This window comes from Nymphalis io, chromosome 4, assembly GCF_905147045.1.
Source record: "Nymphalis io chromosome 4, ilAglIoxx1.1, whole genome shotgun sequence".
Classification (NCBI taxonomy): domain Eukaryota; kingdom Metazoa; phylum Arthropoda; class Insecta; order Lepidoptera; family Nymphalidae; genus Nymphalis; species Nymphalis io.
Genome location: NC_065891.1, coordinates 2,105,040 through 2,130,084, shown reverse-complemented (window position 1 = coordinate 2,130,084; position 25,045 = coordinate 2,105,040). Strand labels below are relative to the sequence as shown.

General features: G+C 31.7%; 1 protein-coding gene across 2 annotated transcripts in view; it reads right to left on the bottom strand.

Moving 5' to 3' along the window:
* LOC126781729 (CD151 antigen-like) overlaps nt 1-25,045 on the bottom strand; it is a 112,946-nt gene that overhangs the window by 43,394 nt on the left and 44,507 nt on the right. The window lies entirely within an intron of this gene.

The following is a 25,045-nucleotide window of genomic DNA, read 5'->3' as shown; positions in this document are numbered from 1 at the left end:
TGCTTTAATTATTTATTCTTATACAAACGTTTAATATCAAATTAGAATTAGTATTTATGTACAATTTTAATAATTATAGACAATTAAAAAAACATATAAATCAGAACTATTGCATTACCTTTTATATAAATTCTACAAAATTTTGAATTAAAAAGCTATGTTTTCGTAAATAATATAATTAATGTACAATATTATTAATATTTTTAATTGTTTACGTCATTGAATCTTTCCAAAAATAATCATTTGGAGTTCAAGTGGCGTGGGTGTGTGGTGATACTACTCTTAGCGATTGCCAGAAACGGTTTTCAAGAGCATTTATTTAGACAATCTGAATCAGATTAAGGTTATCTTTTATCTATATTTACCTTTTAAATTTAATAGTTTGCCTTAATGAATAAATATTAGTGACTTCGCTATAAGCAATACGACTTCGTTTTAATATTTGTGTTTATAACGAAATAAGAATAACGATAATGTTGATTTGGATAAGTCCGCCAGTGTACATTTTTTTTTGGTTACATAAAGAGATGTACGGTAACATTAACAATGATTTCTTCGAAAAGTTTTTTCTTGGATTACGAAAGCAGTGTAAGACATTTGTAGCCTCGTTCGCCACTTAGCTAACTTAGCTTATATATTATATAGCATAGCTATAAGGTTGGAAATCCCGAGATCTTAGGTACAAATTCCTGGACGGACCAATAAAATTTAATAGAGTTTGTTTGCCAAAAAATGTTAGCATATATCTGGAGTTTGTAAGTTGGCAGAACTTTCATTCGGGCTCAGAAAGCACATGAAGCCTGTTGGTTCTGATTGACGTTTCATCGGTTTATGAGAGAGGAAATAGTGTGCACCTAAATTTGCGGACACGCTTGTCCACTATATATCTTCTGCGTTGTCTGATCTCCTGAGAATAGTCGCTGTGACAGTAATCTTCCCAGAGGAAATCATTATTATTCCTATGAATATATCCTAATCCTAAGCCTATATCATATCTGATATTATAGTTGCGAAGGTGGCCGAAATTGGTCAAGAGAACATCTTCATTTGTTGGTACAAAAGTATTCCCAAGGTAGCGTCAGACACGCTCTAACCAAAAATACTTGTCAGTAATTAATAATTAATAAAACAAATTATTAATTAATGTAAAAAATGCATGAATTTAGCTAAAGAGCTTTTTTTATCTGGAATAAATCTTTCTCGTTACTTATAAATATTATTGAAAAGCTTTTCAATAATATTTATAAGTCGAGAGTATTTTATTTAGTGTTCCGTGTTTTACTCGCTACTATTATTAAAAATGACAATTTACTCGTACAAAATAGATAATAAAAACAGTCGGCTACGTACTTATCGTAACAAATTATTAAAGCAAAAATGTACATTAATTTGAATGGCACCTTCTTAGGAAATTAATTCAGGTCTGACCTTTGTGTGAATCTAAAATGAGATAAGGAGGGATGCTGTTATCCACCCTAAATCTTAAAAGAATTCTGTTGAGAGGATCTTAACGCCTTAAGAACGCAATTTCTTGGGAATGGCGGTCTTAAAGTGTTAACGCGATTGTTTCTACTTTTTCATTTTTGTTGCTTTTTCAATTATTTATCATTAAATGAGTTTTTTTAATTGTTATAAACAATATTAAAAATAGATAATAAATTTTATATCTTTTATAAGATATATTTGTAGCTTATTTATATAAGATTGGTATGAGCGTATGTGACTAACAAGTCAATTGAGGTGATGATTTGCAACTATTGGTTTCGTCTACCTTTCTAAATAAATAATAAGCATCAACTCTTAAAAGGGACAACTAGATTTTTATGTTTGACCTAAATACGTTATTTAATTTTTTTTATAGTAAAGGTAGATGGACTAGCATATGGGCCACCCTATGGTAAGTGTTCACCAACGCCCTAAGCCATTGGCATTATAAGAAATGTTAACGATCGCTTACATCGCCAATGCGCCGCCATTTGCCAATTGTGCCTGGATTACACTGGCTCACTTACTCTTCAAACCGGAACACAACAATTCCAAGTACTGCTGTTTTGTGGTAGAATATCTGATGAGTGGGTGGTACCTACCCAGACGAGCTTGTACAAAGCCCTACCATCAGTGAGATTCGTGTTTTATAATTGTTGTAGTCACTGTGGTATAAAATATTCTGTAAATTTTCGATTGTTATGTTCTCTGCCGAGACCCGAGTTTATTCGTCCAGAATAGCTCTACAGTTTAAAGTTATTACGAGACCGCTGTCGTACAATTCTCCCCAAGATCTAATAAAATTATAAGTGTCCTCAAAACTTTATATTGTTCCTTTTAGCCTTCTTGTAGAGATAAATGGCTATTTTAAAGATGCAAAATTACTGTCAGTTTTTCTAGTGATATTACAAGCTATGTTAATAAACATATGACAAGTAAACATGTGACATACGTATGAAAATTAAAAAAATGCAACGAAAAATAGCTTAATTGAATTTTAATTAAAAAGTTTTATATTTCTCTATAAGTTTGTCTGCCTATGCGCAGACGAACAAATGTCCACGAAATATTAATCCATCCAGCGTGCCAACAACTTTGCCAACCTAAGTACAAAACTATTAGACGCTCTGTCTTTGCATTTAATATTAATTTATAATTAAAACGATTTAAGGAATTGCAAACATCCGAAGCGCCCGTTGTTTATATTTAATTTATTAATGGACTTTATAGTACCTTTCACTCGTTCAGCATCAAGTTCGTAACATTTATTTTAATTATAAACAAATTTAAAAGTATTTAAAGTGTTTAAAATGGTTTCGCATCTTGTTACAGTAATTATCATCTAGTTTTAGTTGATGTACGAATTATTTATTCTGAACTAAAACAATAACGCGTTTAGCTAATTATTTCGGAATTGAAATTTACTTTTTTTTTTGGAATTTATATATAATTATTATTAAGCTGTTTTAACGTATGACTTAAATTAACCCTCTGCTATTTTACTTTGTTCAAATTTCATGTTGACGTCGTTGATTTTTCTAAATAAGAAAATATCATTATTAATGTTATTTAATCATAATGAAAAGATCATCAGATACAAAAAAATAAATAAAATACTTTTCTAAAAAACGGGTTCCTACTTATGGTGATTCAACAAATGGCGCTTATTTATCTCAAAGACACAGCCTAGCACGGTCAGTGCGGTAATAGCACCAGCGTCCTGTATATAATGGCAGGTGTAATCTTTCGGAAGGAGTGTTTTTCTATAATTCCTATATCCTGTTTAGTATTTTCCCAAAAAATAATTTTTAAATTTGTTAATTTTAAATAGGATACTTTTAATTAATCAAATATTTTGATTTATTTAAAGTAATCTTTTAAAAAGCAGATATAATTTAAAAAAAAATTATCGTGTAATATATATAATAATTTATTTTCTTCCGTAGCGTAACAGCCTGTGAATATCCCACTGCTGGGCTAAAGGCCTCCTCTCCCTTTTTGAGGAGAAGGTTTAGAGCTTATTCCACCACGCTGCTCCAGTGCGGGTTGATTTTATTTTCTTCGCGTGTTTATATTCTCTTTACTAACAGTATAAATTTAATGTGATTATTTACTATCGTATCGCTTTGATAACTTCATGTAATAATATTTCTTAGTAAAAAATAAAGTCTGTTTAAAATGAAAATTCAACGAAATTTTATCGACAGTAATAAATTGAAAATATCGTTTGCGTCGGATTCATTATTGTTATGGGTTCGCTTCGAAATTCAATCCTAAACAAATATTAGTATAGCAAAGCACCCGTGAGATTAGAGGTTGTTAATTAAACTTAAAGATTGAAATTAAAATTCTATCATTTTACATATTTTGTTAACAATAGTAATATTAATTTGGGAACGAATTGAACTACAGTGCAACATTTATTTGTGACGTTTCTGGGATAAAAAAAGTTTTTCTATTACTATATTTGACGGGCCGGTTGGCGTGGTGGGTAGACACTTGCCTTACACGCCGAAGGTTGTGGATTCGATTCCCACCCAGGACAGACATTTGTGTGCATGAACATGTCTGTTTGTCCTGAGTCTGGGTGTAATTATCTATATAAGTGTGTATTTACAAAAAGTAGTATATGTAGTAAATCAGTTGTCTGGTTGTGAATAATGTCCCAGGATATTATTATTATTATTAATATTATTTCATGTGCTTATATTGTGTTGCTTAAGTCCATTAAATAATATTCTTAGTGTATCTAAATCTTTACTGACTGGAGAACAACTAATGCTTCACTTTTGAATGTTCAAGCATTTAATTTTGGTAAAGTGTCGACGACAAGTATATTTTGTATGTAAGTGTGGCTCACTTTACATGTTGATATATTTTTATTTTTAAGTTGAATAAGCAAACGGACCACTTGACGCGCAGCGGTAACCTTTAACCTTTTTTCATATCACTTCTTTCATGACTCCTTAACTGTGGGTTCTAAGATATTGTATCTCTATTGTGCCAAATTACTTCGGCTCGTTCAGATCGGAACTTCATTCGGATTCAAATCGGAACACAGGAAAATAGAGTATTGATGTTTTGTGGAATAATTGATTGACGAGTGAGTCAACACTGCAAAGCTCTACCTCAATTAAATTACTTTGCCTACATAAAACCTGCTTTCGTTTTTTTTAGTTGAGTTTTTCCATTTCAGTTGAGATCTGTTAGGATAAAGATTTCAACTGAAATGGCTTACGATTCAACAATGTCTTAATTGTCGCTTTCCAAGTTGTACCAAAATATAAGTCAATATACATTTTGCTCCGCTTGTTGTACAATGTTATATCAGTTACCCTCTGAGGATACACTATATTTGAAGTTAACAAGGGAACAATTCCCCGGTGACAAGACCCGATGTTTGCTGACTGCAGAGCCATTGAGATTTCCGCATAAAGCCTTTGCAATCCGATATTTTCCAGCTTCGGACCAGACTTAATACTCTTCCTTATATTTTTTGTTATGCTTAACTTTAATGTAAGTTATTTAAAGAATTTTTATGGTCAGTAAAAGCATAATTTATATTTATAAATTCGAAAGTAACTATGTCTGTTTGTTTCACGGCTAAACTACTGAATCGGTTTTGTTAAAATATTTCATACCATATTTTGCAAGCTTGCACCGAAAGAAAATACATAGATTACGTTTTTATACTACCTAACCTAAAATCTGAACGAAAACTAAACAAGAATAAAATTCTTATGTTACATATTTTCAGTTATATATAATGCTATTATATTAAATAATATCCTGGGACAATAATATCTTCAGACATTTTTCACACACGGCCATCTGATCCCAAATTAAGCTTGTACAGAGCTTGTACTATGGAACCCAGACAACTGATATACTACATATACTATTTTTCTTTTGTAAATACATACTTATCAAGATTTTTGCTAAAGGTTACAAATCAGATATCTTTTTATAAATGCGTAGTATTAATAATGTCCTCCAGACTTCGGCCACGGCGGCCAATCTCAAGAGAGATTAGCCAACTACGCAGGAGATATTATAGTGCAGAAGTGTGTGCGCAAACACAGGTGCACTCTCTATTCCCTAACTTCCGACACGACCGGAAAGAGTTCAGGCGCAAGACCAACGGCTTTACATGCTTTCCGAAGCACGGCAGTGTACACACTTCCAACTTCCAGACTCCGGGCTGCTACTTAGAATTTTCTGACAGAAAAACCTAATAACTTTTTATTAGCCCGACCTGGGAATGAACCCAGGACCTCCGGGTCTGCGGCCTTACATCAAGCCACTAGACCAACAAGGCGGTCACAGTAGTATAATATACGGTACAATAAAAAAGTTTAAAAAATCTGGTTATTCTATTTTTAGTCTTTTATCAAGGTTTACTAGGTTTATTAGGTTTAATATTTTTTATATTAGTAGTCAATTAAGGGTTATGATTGTCTTGTCCGTTAATCCGTCTGTTTAATTGGATTAAAACATGGATATATTGTAAATTCAAACGTATACGAAATGTTATTAAATATATTGTAATTACAAATAATATGTACGTATAATCATGATCATTACATAGGATTTGATTTAAATTTACATTATTAATTTTTATTATTTTAGTCAAATTTTAAAATAGTCCCTCCCGATTCCCACCCGACTCAAAGCTGCCCATAATGCAGGCCGCATTTCCGCGTTGTATGGCAATGGACAACCTTTGTGCCAAGTGGGACCCGGAGCGACTGTCAAATCCCCTCAAACTAAAACGAATTCTCATAAGTTCTTAATAGATTTTAGCTTAGCAGAACACTAGAATGATATAGTGTTTAATATTTATAGCTTTGTCTTGGAAATTATGTTGATTATATTAGAAGATGAGTGTTCAACTCAGTTAGTTACATAATAGAAATGATACTTCTTTGTTTAATGTTATAATTTTCTATGAATCGATTACATAATTATTTAAAAAAGTGTTTCTTTAATTTCTCTCCATTCCATTGAAACTTTTGAATAATTAAAAATATTTTCTATTTTAGTGTTATAAATCATGCTCAGCGTCTGTGTTGTTAAAATAAAAAATAAGTTATACATTTTTGAAGTACTACGAGGTATATAACTATGAAAATATACTTTACTTGTTCGCTAATGTAATATTATTTATTTAAACTTCGAACTTTGAAGTTAGTAAATAACAACATTTTTAATTTTATTTTTGAGTTACTGGATGTAATAAGCAAATAACATTTTCACAAGTGAGTTATAAAATAAGTTCAAGTTATCTTATTAAGTAGCTCTTCAGCACATGTAATAATAGCAGATAAAACTTTGCGTTAAAATTATTTCACACACGATACAAATAAGAACGTTGCATCAAACTCGATCTTGGAAATTGTTATCATTGCATAAAAAAACACTCGAAAAAGACTTAAAACATCTTGTTATTTATTATCATATAAATTAAACATAATTATATATATTTGTTTCGATAGATAAAAACAATGTTGTTTAAGTAAATTAAATCCAGCAGATAATGTAAAAAGAGCCGGAAGAAAATCGTTTGTAGAAAAATAAACATGAATAACTAGCGTGGGTAAAAGTTTAATGTTCTGTGCTATATAAAAGAAACGAATGAATAATGCTGTGGTACGGCGATTGTACGCAAGCAAAGAGTTTCAGAATAAAACTACTGTCTATTTTTTGAAACGTTATGATTTACGTGAGGCTTTGCATGTTGTGTACACGACAGGTGAGTTCACATTATGAATATAAACTTTAGTCTAGTTTCAGCTATTTTTGAAACAGAGCAAAAATTAGCGCTTCTTCAAAATTTTAAAAACGTTATTAAATAAAAGGGAAAAAAGTAAATAACAGCCTGTGAATGTCCCAGTGCTGGGATAAGGCCTCCTCTCCTTATTTTGAGAAGAAGGTTTGGAGCTTATTCCACCACGCTGCTCCAATGCGGGTCGGTGGAATACACATGTAGCAGAATTTCAGTGAAATTAGAGACATGCAGTAGTCCGTCAAGCATGATATGAATTATAAACACAAATTAAAAAACATGGAAATACAGTAGTACTTGCGGGTTTGAACCTACGATCATCGGTTAAGATGCACCACTAGGCCATCTCGGCTTTCAAAAAATACAAAAATAATACTTTTATAAAACATATTATAAATGTGTTGCCCTCTTAAATTTCCGTCAGGGACAGGATGCCTTGTTTTCCCCACTTTATACCTGAGCTTTAACAGCCTGTTGTATAAGACATTTGGTATGAAGTATTTATTTTGGGTACATTTACTTTTTTTAATGATGAAATTAAATATGAAATGATGTTGGACATAAAATATCCTTCTGTTTTAATGAAAAATGATAGCGTTTTATCAAAATTTAATTAAAAACCTACTTCTTAAATTTATTGTGTTATTAAATGGCATATTGAACTAAATTACATCTTTACTTTTGGTTGCTTAAATTTCGAAATCGCTTGTAGGTTTTGTTTAGAGATCACTGAAAACATTTTTTTATATTATTTATTAGAATTTTTCCGTTCTAATAATTTATATCTAACACGAGCACTCGGACGCTTCGTTTTTTATTATGTACACTTTGTTTTACAAATCAACATATAAAATTATAGTCAAAGAAAGTTTTATGTTTAAAACTATGACTTCATTTTTTTAAGAATTATAATTACGCTTAGTTCATTCATGGGATTGAATACATCCCGATCTTGGGCAGCCCGCATCCATACCGTACCTGCCACCTTATTTAAAGCATTTACTTCAGTGATAAACATAATAAGCACATATGGACCTAAAATTACTGATGATTTTTTGTTACTTTTAATTTGAATTTGATTAGATGAATCTGGAAGTGCTATGTACACTTGTAATTGACATGCATATTAGATATACTATGATGAGCCGAGATGGCCCAGTGGTAAGAACGCGTGAATCTTAACCGATGATCGTGGGTTCAAACCCGGGCAAGCACCACTGAATTTTCATGTGCTTAATTTGTGATTATAATTCATCTCGTGCTTTACGGTGAAGGAAAACATCGTGAGGAAACCTGCATGTGTCTAATTTCATTGAAATTCTGCCACATGTGTATTCCACCAACCCGCATTGGAGCAGCGTGGTGGAATAAGCTCCAAACCTTCTCCTCAAAAAGAGGAGAGGAGGCCTTTAGCCCAGCAGTGGGACATTCACAGGCTGTTACGGATTAGATATACTATTATTGTTTTATAAATTAATCTTTTCAATGCTTTATATGTATGTTGTAAGTGTGCTATTATAAATAATTAAAAAATGTACTCTTGTTGATCTTCCTACGTTCTTTTAGTAGAGTAAAGTAATACTGAAGTATCTTCTACTCCATTTATATCATCTAAAATCTATGACACGACAGAATACTTCTTTTAAGTAAATTGTTAATATATAGTTATAGTTAACATTGCTATAGTTTTTCATTTAACTCATTTGCTGTGTCGGTCGTTCGCCTTTGGAATAAATTACTAGACTCAATAATAAAAGTTTCGTCAAGTGACGCCTTCAAAGGACAAGCGAAGACACTCTTTTTATCTAATTTACTTGACAATATCTATACTATAATATTTAAAAGCGTTTGTAAATAAAATAAAATTGGCAGTCACCTATTGCATATTGATGATTTATATGGTCAAGTATGATCGGGCCTACAAAAGTAAATTGTCTGTTGAGAATATATTAACAACTGCCCGGAGTTCGGAAGTTAACAGCGTTCACAAGCCCGGGTCTCGGAGAACACGTTAAGGTGTTGTTCTTGTGCCTGAACTCGCTCCGGTCGTTTCGATTTGCCCTCTTATCGGATTACGAGAGTGTTACTGTATCTGCGCACACGCCTAAGTATCATAATATCTGTTGGTTGTTCACCGTTTAAACAAACAAACCACTATTAAAAATATCGTACACTATTATTATTAAAATATTTTTTTTATATATATTTATGAGATTTTTTAATACAGTTTAGTGGTTAGATTAATTGAAATAATTCTGTGCGTGCATTATGTTATGTCATGAATAAACTTTTTCTTATTCTCAATAAAGTGTAAGTAAGTAAATGTAAGCGTGTATATACTATGTATATATTATTTTATATGTCTGGTATGGTATGGTCTTCTATACTTTATCTCATAATCTGTTATTTTGTAACAATAATTTGTCTCTTCTTACTCGTTTATTGGTAAATTACTTTCGCTTTGTCAACGTAGTCGTCAGTTAAGCTGTGCTTCTGCCGGCACTTTGCCAAATCCCAACTGCCTCTCAGACACATTGACTACGTCTGTTTTCCTATTTTAAGAGACTACGTTAACGACTATGATCTTTTTCACATAGCGTAAATACATTTGCTAAGTTCCATTTCACGCTGGTTGTCTTTCGTAGAGTTCAAAATAAGGAATATAAATACAGAATCATAACGAGCATATTATATTGTTTTAATTGTTCGTTTTAAATTTACGTCAATAAAACATTTAACATTTGTTAAAATAAAAATGGATAAAACACATTTTATATTTTCCTGGGTGATAAATAAATAAAATTAATTTTATTGTTCTTGTATTATTTCTTACATAATTTAGTTTTAATCAAAATAGAAGATAAAAGCAAATAAAACCGAAATGAAGGTATGGATTATACGTGTAGGGATTTTAATTATTCATAAAATTCAAATTGCGTACTATTTTATGTATTATAATTGTTTTTATGAATAAAAATTAATTAGAAATTCTTGTAGCTCAATCTATTTAACAATAAAACGAAGGAATTGAGCTGAAGTACATTTTATTAGAGGTACAAACTGCCTTAACCGTCTGCCCCAGTTTCATAATATAAAGACTATTGTAGGACCGGACCTCATTATTTCGCATAAAAGGATAATAATTGACTAGCTATAGGTATACGGCAATAAAGTTTATATTTACAATATTTACATATGATTTAAATGATAAAAAGTATACGTAATATGTTATTTTATTCAATGTATATATTGGTGACACGCATTGGTCGAATTTCGAACATATAATCATTATTAAAAATGGGATTAAAACATTTATATTCCATCCAACACATTATTTTAATTAACCAAGTATTAAATGATTTAATAAAAGAGAAATCACTCGGCGTTTTTTATCTACTCTCTCTTAGCATTACTTTTATAATAATAATAATAATATCCTGTGACATTTTTCACAAACGGATATCTGATCCCAAATTAAGCTTGTACAAAGCTTGTGCTATGGAAACCAGACAACTGGTATACTACATATACTACTTTTCTTTTGTAAATACATACTTATATAGTTAATTACACCCAGACTCAGGACAAACTGACATGTTCATGCACACAAATGTCTGTCCTGGGTGGGAATCGAACCCACAACCTTCGACGTGAAAGGCAAGTATCTACCAACCACGCCAACCGGCTCGTCAATTACTTTTATAATAAAAGTAAACTAGGTTTTGGGTATTATGCAGAACACATATATTGACATATAACAACATAATATAGTAATTTGTATCAATAATAAATATTAAAACGTTTTTTCTACTATTATTTCCAAAATATTTTGCTGAAAAAAATAAATCTGGCCAGTTGCTACCAAAAAAAAAAAACAAAATTGGTTGACCAACTGAGAAGAAAATGGTACTGAATGGTTTTGCCTCTTTATGTTTCGATACTTAAATAAGCTCTAATAGATATTTAAGCAGTTTTTCGATTTCATTATTGTCAACAATTTTGAATTTATATTTATTTATATAAATTAGGTAAATGGATGCGCAAATGGGCCATCTGGTGTTAAGTGGTCGCCATCGCCAACGCGTTGTCGCTGTAAGTAAAGTAAGTCGTTCCTTACATTGCCAATGCGCCACCAACCTTGGGAATTAAGATGTTTGTCTCTTGTGCCTGGTTTGCTCATCCTTCAAACCGATACCAATACTAAGAATTGCTATTTAGCTGTAGAATATCTGAAGAGTGGGTGGTACCTACCAAGACGGGCTTTGTGCGAACAAAGCCCTACCAAGTAAATATTTGTTCAAATATTTTGTTAATATTAATAAAAAAATATTGTTTGTTGATTAGCTTTAAGCGTCTCACGAGGGTCTTATATCTTATTCTTTAGAGACGGGATAAAAAGGAGTTCTTTAATAGTTGAATATATAAAATTTTACTATATATTAAATAATTTAAGAAGCAATGAAATACATAGAATTACTTTCCTTATTATACACTAGAGCCAAAATGGTCTCCTTGAGGTTTCCGAGTAGTTATTTTATTGGGAAAACATCGAGAATTAAATTCTGCTATATGTTTATCCACCATCTTGCACTAAAGCAGCGTTGTGAAACGTCTCTTTAAGGAAAGTAAACGCTTTATTTTTTTACGTTAAGATTATAACAATTAAATATACGTATATATAAAAAAATGAATATATAAGAATATAATAATAAGGAATGTTACGTCTATCCATTTAATCCAATCATAGGCTGCAAAATATAAATATATTTTAAGTATGTAAGATAAAATAGTAAGATATTTTCGTTAACATTTCACATTATTTATTTAATGCGAAAGAGCTTTAAAAATCAGGTTTCACACGGGGCTTAACAACGAATATATGGGGGTAAAATGTCGGTCGTTAGTGGCCCTCCAACCCGATAAGTTCGTAGCAACGGTAATTACTCGGATAAGATCGGTAAATATGCTGTGCCATGAATAATAAGTATCGACATCAGCATAATAGCTTTGCTTGTGAAAATAATATAAGCTAAAGCTTCTACGACTATTATAGTTTTTAGTAGAGAATTAGCGAAGCTTAGTTAAACTAATGATGTTAACGATAATTTATTGTTAGGTAATTTTGGTATTTAATATTTCTTTGTGATTGAAGGTTACTAACGTTATAATATACTCGCTTAGGGTACAGTAACAACCTGCGAATATCCTTAGCTGGGCTAAGGTCTCTTCTCCTTTTTTTTGAGAAGAAGGTTTTGGTTCTTATTCAACCACTTGGGGTAGATAAAAATTACCCCTTTAAGATTGCTGCACACGCATAGTTTACTACGAAATCATTTCGATTCCTGACATTTTTTAATAATATGGTGATCGCTCCGTGCTCGATTTTCGATTACATTCATTATTGAAAATTTGAGAAGAACATTAAATATGCATGTTTTAATTTTTTTTTACTCTTTTTTTTGATAGCACTAAAGCTAGTCAATGTCTGCCAAACAAAAAATAAATAAAGAATATCAGTTGACAAAACGGAGACAAGAGAAGATGAAAAAGGTACTGAATTAAGAGAATTGAAATATTTAGCTATTTGTAAGTAAGTCTAACTGCAATTTTCTTGGCTATATAATGTTTATACTTTCGCAATTATAATCATAAACTGAAAGCTACCTTTTTAAATATAAACAAAACCGACCAATTACAAATTTAAATATTAAATTGATTTCATGAAAACAGATAAAAAAACATTTATTCGATTATATTTATTTGTATTTTTTATTATAATTTTATCTAATCCTATTTCGGAAAATTGAACTCAAGAATATTTCGTAATCAAGTATATTTGTGCATCTTGAATAAAAACAAAAAGGTGTGCAAACCATTTGGTTTAGTTTGGTCAGGTTTTAACCATATACGGAATATAATACCTTTTATTTTTGCCTTAGACAGAAATTAAGAATAAAATTGTGAAACTAAAGTACCACGCATTATAATAATCTAAAAGAAGCTACTATAATATCTGTCAGGAGAATTTCACCTGAATATGCATTTTTATTACGATAAAAGTAGAATAAGTTTACTTATCGATGCGTATCGATAGATTCCATAGACAAGATAAATAGATATAATAATAATAATAATAATATCCTGGGACATTTTTCACACACGGCCATTTGATCCCAAATTAAGCTTGTACAAAGCTTGTGCTATGGAAACCAGACAACTGATATACTACATATACTACTTTTTTTTTTGTAAATACATACTTGTATAGATGATTACACCCAGACTCAGGACAAACATTCATGTTCCTGCACACAAATGTCTGTCCTGGGTGGGAATCGAACCCACAACCTTCGGCGTGAAAGGCAAGTGTTCTACCAACCACGCCAACCGGCTCATATTGGGTTGGATGGATGGGGATGGGTTATTATATGCTACGACAAGATTTTTTGAGCGGATAATTGTACGTTTGTCTCAAGATGGAGGGTCCGCCAATGCTCCAAGGCTTACGCAAAGTTCTCACTCAATTTAACTTTTAAAGATTTAAAGTTTTTAATTTTTCTTGATCATCGCATAAAATATATAATTTTTATCCACATAAAACTACCCTACATAATACATACAAATCAACATCAAAATCTTATTTAATTTTGTAAGTAAAAAATAATTGGTGTAATTGCCTGAATCTGTGTCTAGCTTATGAGGTCTTATATATTATATATAGGAGATAAGTGATCCAGCACATCTATATGCATGTATTGTATAAAAGTATATATTTGTTAACCAGGTAATATTTAATACAAAACCATTACTGCAAATGTTTGAACATGAAATGTCGAACATATGCTATGTTTTGTTCAGACATAATTCTATCTAGGTTATTTGATACCAAGCTAATTTCGACCGAGCAAGATTGCAGTGTAAGATTTTTCGCAAACATTCGGAACTTATGCTTTGGCTTGTGTATAAAAGTTATATTTAATAAAAATAACTTTTACACAAACCGAAAAGTTTTACTCGTGAATTCCTTAACGTCGATATGATATGACGTTACAGATTTTGCTTATTCCCTTGAAAGCTTAACATTTTTCAAGATATAACGTATGTGGTATACCGCTACAAGGTAAATGACGCAAAGCGCACGGAACAGTAAAATACTTTAAAGGAAAAATATAAATAGTACGGGTTTCGACCAAAACGGTCCACAGGTGATCTTCTAGCGTACGTAACACACCTCTGGGGTGAAGCTATCGACAAGCATGGAGAATCGTTGGCTGTCAGCCTCGATATCTCCAAGGCTTTCGACAGGGTCTGGCACAGAAGTCTTCTCTCCAAGCTACCGGCATATGGTCTGCCTGCTCACTTAATATCGTACTTCCTTCTTAAGTCCACGCGAGCTGGTTCTCGATGTCACCGCCTAACTGTGACATCAATTCCATCGCGCACAAAGAAATTTGGCAACTCCTTTCTTTGTCGCACTACCAAAAAATGGAATTCCTTACCAGCTCACGTGTTCCCCTCCTCTTACAACCCGGGTTCCTTCAAACGAGGCGTGAAGAGGCATTTTGCGGGCTGGCAAGGCGGTGACGGCTAGTACAGAACATTCTTCCCGACTGTACTGGCCGTCGTCGCGTTTGGACTCTACTACCACTTACCATCAGGTGGAGTAGAGTCATTTGCCATCCCGGACATATATAAAAAAAAAGGAGGTTCTTAACTGTAGAAGAGTTCTAGCGGAATAAATGCTAAATTATTGCGATGCTATTTGAAATTTTATTTTTGTTTGAGGTACTACCTACTCTATTTTCGTTCTTATTTGAAACCCAAAGATGTTTTCTAATTCAGCAACGTATGCGCTTCAACCGCGTTCACAGTAGTCGAGTCCACAATTTCTGTATAGTATTGGTATTCGAAATATGAAGCCGCTTGTTAAATCCTTGTTTTTATAATATAAACAATTGTCTACGTCATTTTGTATTTGTCAACTTGCCAAATGTGTTGATGACGTATTCCGAATACTCATAGAAGATATTTAAATGTTCTTACAGTTTGGCTGTTCCACAAAGTATTTTGTCAATCTGTTTACATAACTAATAAAATTGAGTTTTCCAAGTATTTGAATAGAATAAACTATTATATTACGATCTTTTGTTCAGACGTTTTTTCGAAAGACAGACATACAGGCAACGTTTAAGAAGATTGTTCATGGTATTTTGTATTTAGAGTTTTATTAAAAATTATAATTGGCACTTAACTGTATTTATTTCTTAGTTTAAGCGTCCGTATCTCTTTTATAATGCAAAATACTAGAGATGTAATATTCACTACGTTATTAGATGCTTACTCATATCCTTAAGAAGAATTTTCGCAGTCACACGACCTCATATTTAGCTTTTATTTAACTTCACCGTGCGCGTCAAATCTTGCAACTGAATTTTACAGCCGTTCCTTCAAACCGACTCATATTAAATTTTAGTAACAATATAATCTCGTAATTACTTTTTTCGTTAGTTTTATATTTTTATTAATATATAAAATATCATATATTTACAATTGTCACGTCAAAAATCTAAATTTAAACCAGATGTCACTAGCAGTTTATAAAAACAATATGCACTGTATTACATAAAAAAGTCCTTATTACATAATAATATTATTTAATAAAACTTGCTCCGAAACGCACTGCATCTTCTGGTATAAGTTTTATATATATTTGTTTAGTAATTTTTTAAATTGTTAAATGTATTTAATAATAAATTTTTAACTAGTTACTTAATTTATTTACGAACCCATTTCTAATGTTAAAGTTATTTTATATTCCTTACCTTTTCTGATTGTGCTTTAGAAGTAACGTTAGTTGCAGCTTAGTTTCTGAAAATGACATCTAAAGTGTAGTTTCCAACCTTTGTGTTACTGATTTGTTCTCATAGACTAAAGCTTGTAAATGCTTCCTTGGAGTGCGGTTTTATCACATAGCAGACGCTATATAACGTACGTAAAAGATATGCCCGGTTTATATATTTTAATGACGGAACCGTTATTTGACGTCATTTTGTCTATAAACGAAACCATGCCTTCTTGTTCCATAGATAACGTTTCAGTGACAGCATTTGACGCCATAAAACGCTATCTAGAAAACCACTTCATATTTTTGCCCTAGACAACGTTTTAATAGTTGCATTCGACGCTATATGTCGGCCGTTACAAGACAGCAACTCTAGAAACCGTTAGCATTATAGATTTATTTAAAGTGTGTAACAATATACACATAATACAAAAATAAAATACGTTTGTACTGAAATAGATAACGTTTCTACCACAATTACATACATAAAATGCATACATGAAACAAATAATAAAAAAAAAATAGAAATCATTTTATAAAATTATGGGATATAAATAAGAAATCATGAAAAACATGGTTATTCAATGAGTTTTGACGTTAACGGTCATCGTTATCAGACGAGTTGACGACTCCAATTAACTACAAAGCCTTGCAGATTCAAAGGCTGTGCCCTGGTAGCGGAGTCTGTCACCGTATTTGAATATACCGAGCTGATTAATAAACCTGTAGCTTTGATCTTATTCGTTGAATTTAAATGTAACAAAAATGTTTTATGGATTTATTTTTATTACATTTCTGGTGAATAATCCTGTCTTCATATGATTCCTAGAAGATCACTGTCTAATTAATGATCGTCAGTACGGGTTTCGACCAAAACGGTCCACAGGTGATCTTCTAGCGTACGTAACACACCTCTGGGGTGAAGCTATCGACAAGCATGAAGAATCGTTGGCTGTCAGCCTCGATATCTCCAAGGCTTTCGACAGGGTCTTGCACAGAAGTCTTCTCTCCAAGCTACCGGCATATGGTCTGCCTGCTCAGCTATGTACCTGGATTGCCAGCTTCTTACACAAGCGTAGCCTTCGTGTTTTAGTAGATGGTTGCGCTTCACAATTCTATGTAGTGAATGCTGGGGTCCCCCAGGGATCTGTGCTATCTCCCACACTTTTTCTTTTGCATATCAATGATATGCTCTCTCTTGGGAACATACATTGCTATGCAGATGATAGTACAGTGCATGGTGGATACCACGGACGGGCAGTTGTTGTGGCGTTTTTTCACGCCACAACAACTGTGCCTGTTATACAAAACACAGGTACGGTCTTGCGTTGAATATTGCTCGCACCTTTGGGATGGCTCCGCTAAGTACCTACTGGAGGCCTTGGACCGGTTGCAGCGACGTGCAGTACGCATTATTGGCGACGTAAAGGTCACAAACACCCTTGAACCTTTACAATTGCGTCGCGAGATAGCAGCACTTTCTATCGACTGTATCACGGCGAGTGTTCTGAGGAATTATTCTCTCTAATTCCTGCTTCCCCCTTCCTTCTTAAGTCCACGCGAGCTGGTTCTCGATGTCACCGCCTAACTGTGACATCAATTCCATCGCGCACAAAGAAATTTGGCAACTCCTTTCTTTGTCGCACTACCAAAAAATGGAATTCCTTACCAGCTCACGTGTTCCCCTCCTCTTACAACCCGGGTTCCTTCAAACGAGGCGTGAAGAGGCATCTTGCGGGCCGGCAAGGCGGTGACGGCTAGTACAGAACATTCTTCCCGACTGTACTGGCCGTCGTCGCGTTTGGACTCTACTACCACTTACCATCAGGTGGAGTAGAGTCATTTGCCATCCCGGACATATAAAAAAAAATAAAATAAAATAAAAGTACCTACTGGAGGCCTTGGACCGGTTGCAGCAGTTCCATACATACATATATGTAGATTTTGTTACATTTATAATAATTTATAATGAAGTCGTTCGCTGTGGTTCTGTTACTGTATTTTTTTTGTTGCTACTTTAAAATTTCTTCAAAGATGTGAGGTGGTGCATCAATAAGATAGATATGTACGTAAAGTTTATGTATGTATAAAAAAAGTCTATGAAACTGTATCAAATGCCATTATATGTTTAATTTCTTTCGTTATATATAAATTTATCTTTCTTTTATTTGTACAATGTCTTTTTTTAGAGCCAACAGATAAGGAAATACCGTGTATTATGATAACAAATATTTTTTTGCTTTGGGTTTTATCTACACAATAATTAAATTATAATACAATTGTTTGATTCAAGTAATCTCATAATATAGATGACATATTTTTATATATATATGTAGCCTTTTTGTTCATTCATTCCATTTTTTAAATAATTTCTTTAACATAAATAACTCCATAGTTATAGCAAGAGAACATTTATGATATTTTTATGAGATATAAATCAGATGAGTACTGTAATAGAGTAGATAGATTAGTGTAGTCTCGCAGGTGTAGTGAGATACAACTAACGTCGTAAAATAAGCTTGGGCAAACGCGACTGCCATCTGTTTTCTTAATATAGCTTAAATAGCTTTCTATTGTATTATTCATATCAAAAGAAAAATATAATATAAGGCAATATAAAATATAATATAATTTTAGGCAAGTACTGTTTTGAAAAGCATTCTTTACTTATGTGTAAAATTTATCACATGATTAGAGCTTACTCTAACAAATGCAATTTTTTTCATAATTTTCAATGGAAATCCCGAAAACGTTCATTTGATACATGACAGTGTAATCACCGATCTACAACAGAGCGGAGTGGTAGAATAAGTTCTCAAAAGTGATATATCTATTCTCAATGTTTTTGGATAATGGTAGCTTCTCACTATTTATATAAAGAGTCAAATTTACGTCATCGATACATAAATATGCTCTCTAAATATAATGGAATGAACACCAAAGCTTTTCAAAGGGACATTTGACTGTATCGGCTAGCTGTAATTTTACTTTTTAAATATACACCGAATATATAATTAATATGCCTTATGTTACATCCGAAGTTCATGTAGTTTATTAAATACCATTATTTTTTACACTATCAGTGTGAATATAAATCAGATCACTCGTTTTTATAATGAGCGTTCAAAATCTCGTAAGTAGCGCTATTGTGCGTTTTATACCTAATGATTATAATTTACAAATAATTTGTTCGAAAGATTTGTTACATCGGAGTATCACAACTCCACTAAACAGAAGACGTATGTTGTATATATAACAACTGATGCAGAAAACATTGAAAGCGTGATTCAGGAAAATCACACATCATGTAAAAACAATGAAAAATATGTTATTGTAACTCCCACTAATATATTATTATTTTTTTGTGTTCACCTCAATTGACGTACAACAATTCGTAAAATTATGTTACGTTAAAATTAATTCGAAAACTAATAAATAAATATTATGCCGTCTATATTTATTCGCAATGAAATACAAATCATAAACATTCATGAAAATAAGTTAATTCCAAAAAATTTAAACTAAATTATAAATATTACAACATACCGCCAAACTGCGATACTTAGTGAATAATAAGACGATAATTTGGGTTTTGTATGGTTTGAAGGATGAGTGAGCTAGTGAACTACTACAATACCCTGCTGACTGCCTCGTTGGTCTAGTGGCTACATGTAAGGCCGCAGACCCGGAGGTTCTGGGTTCACAACCCAGGTTGGGCCAATAAAAAGTTATTGAGATTTACTATCGAATATTCTCAGTAGTAGCCCGGAGTTGGTCTTGCGCCTGAACTCTTTCCGGTCGTGTCGGATTGCCGTCCCATCGGGTTATGAGAGTAAGGGAATAGAGAGTGCACCTGTGTTTGCGCTTGTATATTATAATATGCCCTGCGCAGTTAGCTAATCTCTTGAGATTGGCCACCGTTGCCGAAATCTGAAGGACTGTTATTATTATTATTACAATACTAAGTATTGCGCTTGGCGGCAGAATATGGAACAGATGAGCTTGCAATAAAATCTTCAACCAAGTAATAAAATAATATTCCTTAAAAGAGTATTTTAAAAACGTTCGTGTTTATTTTTAACAAAATGTTTCACAAATAAACAAGGACAGCCGCGGGTAGTAGTTATACAATAAATCTAGTACATCAATTGTATCGGAGAGTTCGATCCTTTGTGGCATACAATACTGTGTTCAAAAGTTTCATTCGGTCAATTCAGCGTTACCATATATTTGCTTACAATGACTCTCTATTGATGTTCTATAACAATACATTTGCGTTTGAATGTTACAATATTAAATGTTTGACACTGAATTTCTGTAGACGTTTTAAATATAATGGCCCTAATCCTTTGAGTATTATTTCATTACCAGGAAATCGTAGATTAAGCTTTATAACTTGAAATAACTTCGTTTTATACAACATAACAATAAAATAGATTACAAAAATATATTCTATTCTAATTTAAATAATTAATTGTATTAATTGAAGGTGTACGACATTAGTCCGAATGGTTAGAATCGAACCTTCAAACTTCCAATGTAACAACCCTGTACCTTCGAATTGTTAAGGTTATATGTGCCCTTATTTACATGAAGAACATAATGAGGGTCTGGTGGAAAATTAAATGTTGCTCTTTCCGACCATTTTGTTCTAGAGGTCAAAGATGAATTACGATAAAATACGAAAATTAGAAATTTACTCGACTAAATTACTAGAAGATTATGTAAGTTCTCATTTCAAAATAATAATATTTTTCTTTATTGCTTATCACAAATATATTTTACAATGTAAAGAACATATTACTATCGAAGATGCATAATAAGGCGGTCTTATCAGTACGTAATGATCTCTCGAAGGCAACCTTCCGAGTTTGAAAGTCAATATACGTATACCAGTAATGTGTAATATATGTTATATGTACGTATAATGTTTCTTACACTTATAATGTTATTTATTATTATATCAGTTACCTGTCCAGGATTAAGCTTATATGTTTTTTTTTAGTTATGGAAATAGAAAATGTTTTAAAATGAGACAAATTAGATAGTATGTAGAGTTTTTATTTAATCATATTGCAACAGCTGTTTAAGATGTTATATATGATATGTATGTATAATGTATATTATGTATACATAGATTATACGTGAAAATTTCTTTCGTCTTCTTACGTTGATGATAAGAATTATGGTATTCATTTAAAATTAAATTATGCAGACGCTTACTAGCATAATTAATATTCTCTCTAATGGCTGGCTTGCTTGGTTCAATATAAAAATGACACAAAGGAAAATTAAAAAAAAAACTTATAATTGAAATATTCTAAAATTTTTCTATTGAATAATATTTGTTGCAATAATTTGATTAAAAGGCCATTCCGAATGTTTCGATTCAAAAGTAAGACCAGTACGACTGAATGCGGTTTAAAGGTCAATCGTAAAGAAGTTAGACCAAATCGAAACTAAGCTAATTTAATTTTTTTTAATGCCTTTAAATAGTAACTTTAATCTAACGGAATGAGTGTTCATTTGTTTGTTTGTTATGCTTTTACGTCTTAACTACTCAATCATCAGTATAAAATTTTGTATACAGGAGTACAGAAAATGACATAAAGTATTTACACACGCGGTTGGAGATGTTAGCAAAAACTAGTTTTCTATATTAGTGGTAGGGCTTTGTGCAAGCTCGTCTGGGTAGGTTCCACTCATTTCATTCTAACACAAAAAAGCAGTACTTGGTATTGTTGTATTCCGGTTTGAAGGGTGAGTGAGCAAGTGTAATTACTAGCACAAGGGACATAACGTCTTAGTTCCCAAGGTTGATGGCGCATTAACGATGTAAGTGATGGTTAACATTTCTTACAATGCTCCGCTCCGCTCCGCTAGTCCGCTTACCTATTCTATAAAAAAAACATATCAGTGACGTTTTGTCAAAGGTTTGAAATGTTTCATACGTTGATTACTTTTGGTACTCGCAAGCCTTTGAGAGTCTTCGATAGAGTTCTGTTAGCACGATTCGAACGCCGGCAGCTCTTATGTAATCGATGTTATTACTTAAGTAATATTGGTATGCGCATCCTGGTTGAGTGACTGTATTTGTAAAAAGTACAGTTGAGTTATGTTTGTCTATAAGATTTATGTCAAGTTAGTAATAAAAAAATCGTAATATTCTTTATTCAAGTAGGCTCTTACAAGCACTTTTATCATGTCATATATATGATTTATTATTGTTATATAGGATTTAATTTAATTTCAAAACTAATATTTGTTTGGAATGTAGATTTTACCAAGAACTCGATTTAAAAACAAAGTAATTAGGTATTCTTCGTTTAAAAAAATATAATGTACACTATATAATACGAACCATCAATTGTACATATCTTGTATGGTAATCAAATAATACGAATTCAACGCTTTTAAGACGCAAAAAATTAGTCAATGTTTTTGGATTAGCCTTTTTCTACCCAATATTCAAAGTAAAGGTACATCAACTACGAGTATGTCACCTTTTTAATCTAACTCATTTTTAATTACCGTCTTCACGGATTTAGGCTTAGCCTAAAGGTTGACTGGTAGAGAATGCCTTCAGGCATGAAGTCCGCCTTTTGTTCCTACTACACAATGAAGTGGTCAAAAAGTCTTTAAATAAATAACATTAAATTTTATAATATACTATTTTTAACATAAAGCTTTACATTAAAAAATAGTACATTATAAAATCCAAAAATATAGACGTTTTATGAAATTCTTTAAGAAGTTGGCTCGACGCCATATTGGCTACTCCCGCTAATCGAGTTTGAACGCTTCGATGATGACACCAATGCCGTGATATGATATTTGGATTTGTAAGAAAAGAAAACGATCGAATCGTATGACAAAAAAATTGTTTTTAGTTAAGTTATTTTCAATTTAAAGCACCTTTATTTTTCACAATATCTTTGAAAATGTCACTAACATCATATAAGGAAATATTAAAAAATAAATAGAGTACTTTACTTGCTGCACTGTAATGATTATAAAACTTTAGATGAAGTAATGCTGTAAGCAGACTGAACAAAAATACAAGGTGCGACGGCGATGTGACTAGCATAATGAATGCAAACGTAATTAAAAATCTCGAGTTTACACAAAAATGTCTTTAGATAGCAAAAAATACTTCATATGAAAACATTTCCACACTAAATATTTACAGTGAACGCGATTTAATGTGCACTTAGGATCCATAGCTTTTATTTAATTCAGTTATTTTTACTCCTTAAATGAATGGATGGATTAATGGATGGATCAACAATTTTTTTATTATTTTTTTTTATTTTAGAGGTCAAACGGACAGGAGTCTTATCTGATAGAAAATTATAATCACCACTCTGGGCACCTGCAACATCGGAGAGCTTACAGGTGTGCTGCCGGCCTTTAAGGAATGTATACGCTCTTTTCTTGAAGGGTTATAAATCACATCAACAACAAATAATGTTTTTTTTACTTGACTAAATTAAAAATAGAATTTTTTTTATGATAAAGTATTTTTCAGAAATGGCTCAGCGATCAATTTCGATGATTTAAACGATTCTATTAAAGTCATTCCCAAGGTGGTACCTTATATATATATTTAACGTATAACACACAGTTTTTAGAATAATGAAAATTTGGTATATAAATGAAAAAATATTGTAAGTGGTTTCGCCGACATATAATAAAAATAACAATTTCGTAATATATTTATATTTTTCTATTATTTGATTTTATATAAGCGCCACTACTTGTACCACGCGTATAAACAGTTAATAATATTTGGATATAAATGACTCTGGAACTAATTATGCGTCGACTGCCCTTGAAGATACTCACTCATGATGAGCTTATCTCCAGTGACGTCATCAACGTAAAGCAAGTTTTGACATTACTTGATTTTAATTACAAAATATGATAGAATCACTTACAGATAATTTAGCTTGGAGACGTTTTTGCGTTTGTAGTCGTGTAATACACACGGTGATTAAAACCGGAATAAACCAGTTTGCCATAACTACCACGTGCCGCGTATTATCGCATAAGTAGCGTATTATTTTATTTTCCTACTAATTAATTTATAATAAATTATGATAATGAATATATTATATAAATTCAGCTAATGTCATTATATATATATATATATATATATATATATATATATATATATATTTTCCTTATAATATATATATATATATATTATAAGGAAAATTTAGTGCCATAGGTGAATAGAAATGAAAAAATGTTATATATTAAAGATTATCTCTTCACCTCACCTGATTAGACTTAGTTACAATATCAGAATGAATTATCATTAAGATACGTGATTTATGGGATGAAAGCGAAGATGAGGATGACTGCGAAATGTTAAGAAATTCATGATTAAAACTAATGTTTAAAAAATAAAATATTAAGTATTTATAAAAATAAAAAAATATAAAAAGTATTTATCTATTTATTTTCTGCTGACGGCGCACTATTACAACGCGAAAATGTCTTCAAACCGATTTGACAGTACATTTCTAATCATAATTAGTACATCATTAATCGTATTTATTAAAAACGCTCGAGAATATCTTTTTTTTAATCAAAAGAATGAAGAGAGTTCTAGCCGTAATCACAAATAAAACGATTTAACATACAAACTTTAATATAAAAACAAACAATATTGAATTTCCATTTATAGGAAGTCAGTCCATTCGTTTTTAGATTGCCAGAAAACATACACTGTATATCATAGATACTTGTTAGTTTTATATTTCTTTGTAAAATAAAAATATAGATAGGATCAAACTTAATTTTATTTATTTTTGAATTTAGAATAATAATAATAGCATTTGTATATTAATATATTAATAAAGACAAACAAATGTTGAATGACATTTTTAAAATATATATTTATTCATGTGGTAGGTCGTAAATACAAT